The sequence below is a fragment of the Neodiprion pinetum genome, chromosome 3, assembly GCF_021155775.2.
Source record: "Neodiprion pinetum isolate iyNeoPine1 chromosome 3, iyNeoPine1.2, whole genome shotgun sequence".
Taxonomy (NCBI): Eukaryota; Metazoa; Arthropoda; class Insecta; order Hymenoptera; family Diprionidae; genus Neodiprion; species Neodiprion pinetum.
The window spans coordinates 41,215,752-41,224,074 of NC_060234.1; positions in this window are offsets into that span (position 1 = coordinate 41,215,752).

Genomic DNA, 8,323 nt, shown 5'->3' on the forward strand with positions numbered 1-8,323 from the left:
CTCATACACGTACATACACGTACATACACGTATGATATAGCTGCTGGTTCGAGGTTTCGAGACGAGGTCGGAGGTCCGAAAGGGGCGAGGCGATGCTTAAACGCGGTGGCAATTTGTCAGCTGCTGTGGCTTCGTGGTTTCAGACGTCGTCCGGTTTCCTCGCGCTATCATCCTTCTACTTTCCTATAACACGTTGTATGTACGTATATATTTATATATATATGTATGTGTGTGTGTATATACTCTCATGTATACATGTGTACACGTATACCCGGCAACGTCGGTTCACGGAGATAAAAGAATTTCGATATAAATTTCATTCGTCGGAGATGAATTTTATTTTTTTTATTTATTTTTATTTTTACACACGCCATTTCTTTTATCACTTGAGGCTGGAATTTAATCGCACGTTTTAATTGTGCCTTTCATACTCGTATACATGTACATGGATTATAAATGATTTTTTTTTTTTCCGCGATCTTTTTGTAAAACATTTATTTAATGTTGTATATATTATAAATGTACGGTGCCCTGTTTAAAGCGGAGTGCATTGATTTAAGTTTGTTGTTTTTTTTTTGATTAGATGAAAAAGAACAAATTTTACAGTGCAATCTTCTTTCCACGTGTGTTTTTTTTACACAGTGACAAGAAAAAATAGCAGTATTGTACGTTTTTAAATTTTGTTCAAGTCTACAATCTGCGGTATAAGAATGATAATTTTTGATTAATCCTGCTAAAAATTGAAGAATTTGAAAATGGCGTTTGCAAAACATACCCTTGAAGTCGCGAGGGAGTAAATTCAGTCGCCAGAAACGTTATGTGCAAGATACCAAAATTTGTGTCAAAATTACAAGTCATTTAAAGTTATCGAATGTCTTCTAACTCGATTGATATGTATTTAATTTTAATCCATGCCTTTTTCTCATGATATTCTACGTAATATCATAGCTTATCGATTTATCGTTAAATCTATACCTATTTTTACGCGATCCTTAGACATGCTTCTGAAATTTCATATCACGCGGTACATCCTTTGTGAGCGCATTATATCAGCACCGCCATCATGTCAACGAAAGCTCTGTAATACTTTATTCACACATACGTGCCATGTACTCGATCAGTCACGTTCGAGAAAACGTGAACAGCTGCTGATGGTAGTTTTTTTCCCCTTCTTTTTTTTTTTTTTTTTCTTTTTTCTTTTCTTTCAATCTGAATTTAGCAGCGCAGTGAAAACCGAGCCACGTTACAGACAGTGATGACATTTTACCGCCTACGTACAATTAGAAAAATTATTCGAAAAATGAAAGAACTTTGTCAATTTTCTTGAGTAAAGTTTCGAGTCTGTTGATAATTAAAAAAAAAAGAGAAAGAAAGTTTTAAGAGAATCAGGGAACGTTTTAAATTTTCTTGAGTATAAATTGGTTCGATTTTTGCTGGAAAAGAGTGATAGTTCATTCTGAAAAATTTCGAGATATCGGTGCGGGATTCGATCTGTCCTTACCTTTATTCGTATGTAAGCAGACCTAACCTAACCTCAAGCAACGATCGTCGATTTCCGAGATCAAGCTCGCGCTGTATATTTAATGCAACGCGGAGCGCGACGAATGCGAATTTGCAAATCAGTTCAGCAACGATCGTTCCCGGAGCTTCGGGCTGCCAGGCGACGAGGGGAGAAAAGAAGAAAGAAGAAATAAAGAAAAAAGATGAAGAAAAAGGGGGAAAGAAGGAACGGAGGGTCGCGCCGCGTGTCGAGCGAGGCGGGGGGTGGAGAAACGGAGCGAAAGAGCGATTCGAGGAAACGCGAGCAATTTCCTTTTTACGACTTCAGTTACGTCGGCACCGCGACTCGGCGAACAAGGTCTTCGGCTCCTTCGTTTCCACCACCCTAATCTAAGCTAGACGATATATACCCGCCACCCTCCTCCTCGCTGTCCGGCAGGGGGATGAAACCCGACTCACCCCTCATCCTACTCTTGGCTGCGCTTGCGCTTTTACCAAGCATCGGGGCAAGCGGAAAAGAAAAGGACAGAGAGAGAGAGAGAGAGAGGAGAGAGAGAGAGAGAGAGAGAGAGAGAGAGAGAGAGAGAGAGAGAGAGAGAGAGAGAGAGAGAGAGAGAGAGAGAGAGAGAGAGAGAGAGAGAGAGAGAGAGAGAGAGAGAGAGAGAGAGAGAGAGAGAGAGAGAGAGAGAGAGAGAGAGAGAGAGAGAGAGAGAGAGAGAGAGAGAGAGAGAGAGAGAGAGAGAGAGAGAGAGAGAGAGAGAGAGAGAGAAGGGGGTAACCGAAGGGTGGCTCAAAGCGGTCGCGAAGAAGTCGTCGTGTAAGCTCTACTGAAAAGCTTCGCGCTCTGCCAGGTTTATACATGTATATATAACAACGCTCGACGCTCTCGATCGAAGAGGGATGAAGTCAAGAGAAAGGAAAAATGAAAGAAAGAAAGAAAGGTAGAGAAAAAATAACGCTGAGAAAACGACCATGTTGTTTTTTTTTTTTTTTTTTTTTTTTACGATGGCTCAAATTGCAGGCGTAAATTTCACAATTCGGCAATTAATTAACGTTAGGTAAATTAGCCTACGTTAATTAGAATTCAGAATGCTTAATTTTTGTAATGTAAATGTATCCCGAACTATACATAATTTAGGGTAGATTTTATCTGCGTGTGAGTTTTTAATTCGTACAAAGATTTTCACCGTTGAATAACCCGGGCGATAGATGAAAAGATCGATTCAACTTGCAGTCTAACTTGAGGTGGTAAAATGTAATGCTCATATAAAGTTGGGACACCAAGAAGCTTATAGTAAGCTTGATAAATTAATTTCCAAGAGGACTTTCGAACTGTTTGGACTTTGGAAAGCACTTTCCTTGATTTATAGAACCCCACCTCTTTTCATTCTCTCTCTCCCTCTCCCTTTCCCTCTTACCGTTTCTATTCACTTTACGAAGGGACAATCAGCCTCGAAGATCGCTGATATTATAAACTACCTGATCGCGGATAGGTCGGAGGTGAAATTACTGAACTTGAGGCGAAACCAGAACTTCAACAAGAACACCACTTTCCTCGTACACGAGTAGTCAAAATTAAATTCCAATTCACCACGAGTTGAACTTTAATTCCTGTTTTGCGTCATTTTCTTGCACCCTTGAAGCTCGCTAAAAATTGAAGAATTTCGGAACAAGTTCGTGTGTATAAAATACAGATAAAATTGTACAGATTATAAGGTAGCGGTTCATCCTTTCTTATAGCTGATGAAAATTCCTAGGTCAGAACTTTTTCAAGGGATGCTTGTTAAACAGCGCCGACGATCATTCCGCACAACGGATTATGCGTTGTGAGGCTTCCTGAGGTTACTTAAAATATATATATATATATATATATATATATATGTATATCTGTGGAGGATAAAATTTTGCCGAAGCGGTATAAAAAAAAAAAAAAAAAGAAAGGATAGTAAATAAATTGATAATAATAACAGTCTAACTAGTGAAGCTAGTAAAGTGCAAACGTTGATGAAAAGTTTATCTTGATCTTTTACGATTATGTATTATACATTTTACAAATCATACATCACGCTTGGCCTTGGCCAGGGTTCGATACGATCCTATAATTAGAACGCGTTGAATTCAGATTTGAGGAGAAACAAGCCGTTTATTGTACAGCCGGTGTAAGTAGACCTGTACGTACTTACTTGGGTTTGCATGCATATTGGAACGATTGACGCGCAGCGACGATCACGAGAATGTAACGTGTAAAGTATGTCTTATTAGCGTGCGGTAATGAAAGAAACTGTCGAAACTGTAATCGAAAGAAATCGCTCGCGGAATCGCAGTCTCTCTGTACAATGTAATAAAGCCTCGAAGAGCTGATTGTGGAACTTTTTGTACGATTCTCGAATTGCTTTTATTTTTTTATTACTGTTATTGTTACTATTATTGCTACCATTTATTTATTTATTTTTTTCTTCTTCTTCTTCTTTTTGCCTTTTTCTGCACTACCGCGAAGTTGGTTATAGACCGCGGAGAATGTACTCCATTTCAACAATTATTGCACAACCGTTCTTATACCGTTCTCCAGCAAATATTATTATTATATATATATATTCGTGTATATTATACATAAGTATTATGTACTTACGTGGAATTACGTAGATGTTATGAAACTACTTAAGACTACGTGAAATTCCACGCTAATTGCAAACTACTCAATTTTGTGGTGTAATATTATTTTATATATAGGTATGTATATTTATACACCTTATCCTATCACGAATTCGAGAATAATTTCTTCGCTACCGAGAGTAATAAATTTTTATTTTATTTTCATATAAATCACGGACTTAAGCAAATAAAGTCGATAGTTAGTGGAAGTAAAATTTACAAGTATCGTTTTATTTGGCCGTAAGTTCGTAAACCGAGTCTCGTTGTTGACAAAACGAGGAGAGATAGAGAAGGAGAGAGAGGGAGGGAGAGAGAAAAAGAAAGAGAGGGGATGGCGAAGAAGGGTGCAACGTTACTCCGGCGACATCGAATTAGCGCCCGGTTGGCTAACTAACTCGATGGGTCTAATTACTTGCTCGTCGACGCTAACTAGCGACTAACAAGAAACCCGCAACTATTTATACTACAGCCTGAGTAACGTGTTGCTTTTGTCGTTTGTCCAACTTACTATTTTTACAACTCTTCTTTCCTATCCTCCTTATAGTCACTATATATATATATATACATATGTATATATATGTATATATACATATATATATATATATACATATGTATATATATGTATATATACACTAATTCCAAATATCCGATGTACACGTATCTCAAACGCGAACAAAAAAAAAATTGGCCTAACAGACCGATTCTACGCGCAATTCTGAACAAAAACACTCGGATATCAAACGAAATTGAACAAATTCGACGAATTTATTATTGAGATTTCGTAGAAACTGTGACATTTCCTTATCACTGCGTAAAACGAGAATTTATTGGTGTTTTTTTGTTGTTCACAATTGCGTATAGAATGGCACTGACTGTTCGGTCTTTTTGTGGGAGAAATTTTCATACTTTTTACATTATTTAATAATCTTCTTTCAATTTTCTTTTTTCTTTTATTTTTTTTTTTTTTCTTCAATCGATTACACGTTTTACCTTGTCGACGATTAAAAGGGCGACGAATCGCGAGATCAGATGCCATTTTATCGCAATCTATCGTTATAACCATGCCTTGTACAATTATACCTGTATTAATGTACATTATACACAGGTGCAAATTATTTTACAATGAAAAGTCAATAGAAACGAGAATGAAACGAAATATGTTTACATACATGCAGATAATATATTCGTTGAAATGTTGTTGTACAAGTTTGTGTGTCGTGTGTACACACACATTTAATATCGTAGGTACAGATTCACATTTAAGCGTACGTACGTACGTATTTGCGTGAAAAAAGGAATTGTTTGCCCAAGGAATTACACGGATTTCACGACATGGGTTTAATTATTTTCCTTTCGCCGTGAACAGAAACCGCAATTATTATAATTATCGGTATTCAAATTGTATATACAAATGAGGCGGAAAAAAAAATTGTATTTTGTTTTTTCTGGTTTCGCATACGTCATACTTCTTTGGTGGAATTTGTGTATTATTAAGTACATAAATTTATACGATACACGTCATTTGAATTTTGTATTGAATAACGTTTATTCGCTTCTTCTTCTTCTTTTTTTTTTTTTTTTTTTTTAATGAAAGTAAGAAAAAATCATCACCTTACACACACAAACACACACCGTTCTGCAAAAGTTAAAAAATTTGTTGGATGTATATAAATGATAATAGATTATAGAATGCTTTACATGAATATTTTCATTTAAATATATTATTATGTTATGTAACAGATTTCAAATATCTCTCTTGACGAAAGTTAAAAATTAAAAATCGACAGCCGCGTGTCACTGCACTCAATACATCGACCGAAATAACCAATTGCCTGTTATACAATATACAATTGTAAGTATAATACATATGTGTAGATGTGTGTGCAATAGTTGAGTGTACAATTTGTATACACCTCGATGAATATTGCCTCTGTATCGGTAAGTATACTCGGATAATACGGTTCGACGGGCATGGACGTAAGAAAAGAATTAAAAAGGAAAGGAAAAAATAAATTGACAGATCGGCGAAGGCTTTTGTATATTTATCCGAACGAAAATTTACTTATGCGATAAAACGAATTATAAAGGAAGAAGAATTCAGGCATACATTGATATATACACCTACATATATATACAATTTTGATCGAAAACAATCGAGTAAAAAAGGTGTTTTAGTTTTTTTTTTTTTTTTATTTTGACAACGACAAAGTCACTTTGCAAACATCGATATTTAAGTGATGTTCCTGCTGCCGGCGATGACGATTGAACTGTGAACCAAAGGTTCTTTCTTAATTGTTTTGTTTTATCTATGTTTCTTATTATCAACCTTGTTATAGACCATCGATTTTCGAATGATCGTCACTGCGGTTGACATTTTTTTTTTTTTTTTAATTTATTTATTTTTTTTTCTATCGCACATCCGAGAGTTATATCTTAACGTTCTTACGGGCCACCCGTAGGTTATGGCATCTCACCAAAAGTATCTAACGTGTATATATATGTATGTATAGGTACGTATAGTTGATATAACGACGGGCAGACTGTAATTCAGGGATGAATAGGTATACAGGTTCGTTGTTATACCGCGTTGCTACTGAACGACGAGCAACGTGACTTGAAAGATTCCGACGCGAACGTTTCGAAAAATCGTGCCAAGGCGAAAGTTAAAGACCCCGACAGCGGCGGCAGTTTTTATATACCAACGACATACACGCGTTTACCATTAACTCTGTAATCGCTGCCTCTTGGCGCGATAAGCAATAATTGTTTTTTTTTTTTCCTGTCTTTTCTTTTTCTTAAAGTTGCTCGTCGTTTGACCGGTTAGGTTTTTATTTTCAAAGATGTCTCTCTCGTCTTTCCAATCTCGGTACAATTGGTATCACACACTGAGAGAAATTTTTAGTTCCGGTTACCGCTCATTTCTTAACTATTTTCATTCTTCACCACAAGCGAGAAATATAGTTCTAGGTAGAAAATGATAATTAGTTTTCTAGCTGTTAGCAGTAAGTCCAGTATCCGTTACTATTCTTTCTCATTACGATCACTGTTCCTAAATATTCTTGCAACTGTTGTGAAAATTTAATGCTTGAGGTCGTCGGATCCCCTTCTTGTAGGAGTCTGAAAGCGTATCTCTCTATTCGGGTCCGGTCGCCTCTGGAATTTACCCTCGGTCAACTAGGGTGACATTTGACACGCGAGGACGCCCCGTGAAGGTGTTTACGCATTTATCAGAGGTCTGCGCAGAAGGCGTTAAGGAAAGAAGGGGGGAGGAAGGGAGGAAAGGCCGGCCGCCGTCTAAATCCGGGGAATCCCAGGGCGATTCTAGGGTCGAAAGAGCGCGGCTAGATAACGAGGGAAGATTAATTGACGTGTACGTAGACGCGTGAGAAATCCCATGATGCAGCCTCTCCTCTTCTCTCCTCTCCTTTTCCTATAACGCTTCTAATTCGTGACTCAACCGCGATGACCGCACGTCACTCATTTCACGGTTCTGCATCGGTGCAAACATCTTTGATTATTGCGTCAATCTGCAGGATGAAAAAATTATGCTGTATATATAATTCGAGTCCAATGAATCGCAGTGATTCCAAACCTTATTCATCATTTTTTTTTTTCTTATTGGAGCGACACGTTTATGAAATGAAAAGTTTCGCATAACTGTATAGTTATATATTATTTGGAATAAGACTTCGATTTTCAATCTCCTGACTAAACTTGACTGTGTATTTTTCAATTGTCAAATTCGACCCGAACTTTCGTCGTCTCCGTTGCACAATCTTCGAATCAATGCTGCGATCCGGGATTTAACCTTCTAGTTATATACATATTTAAAAATATCCTTTTTCTCTTTTATCTGCGCGTAATTGACTCGTAAATTTATCAGATTCCCATCTACTCTATGTTTTCTTGTAATGTTTACGAAGTACTGAGAATTCTGGTATTATTTACTACGGCTGATGAAAATCAGTGGAAAGTATTCGTTGCCCTTGATTGTGCAGCGGGAAATTGTACGCATGCGTCGAAACCACGAAGTTGGATGAAAAGACGAAAAAATTATTATTGATAAGTAAATTCTTATACACGTATAATGCCAAATGTTGAAACAACATCCGCTACGTTGGAAAAAATGTCGAGTTTCTTTTGAGCCGTTGTTCAATGGGGGATGATGGCC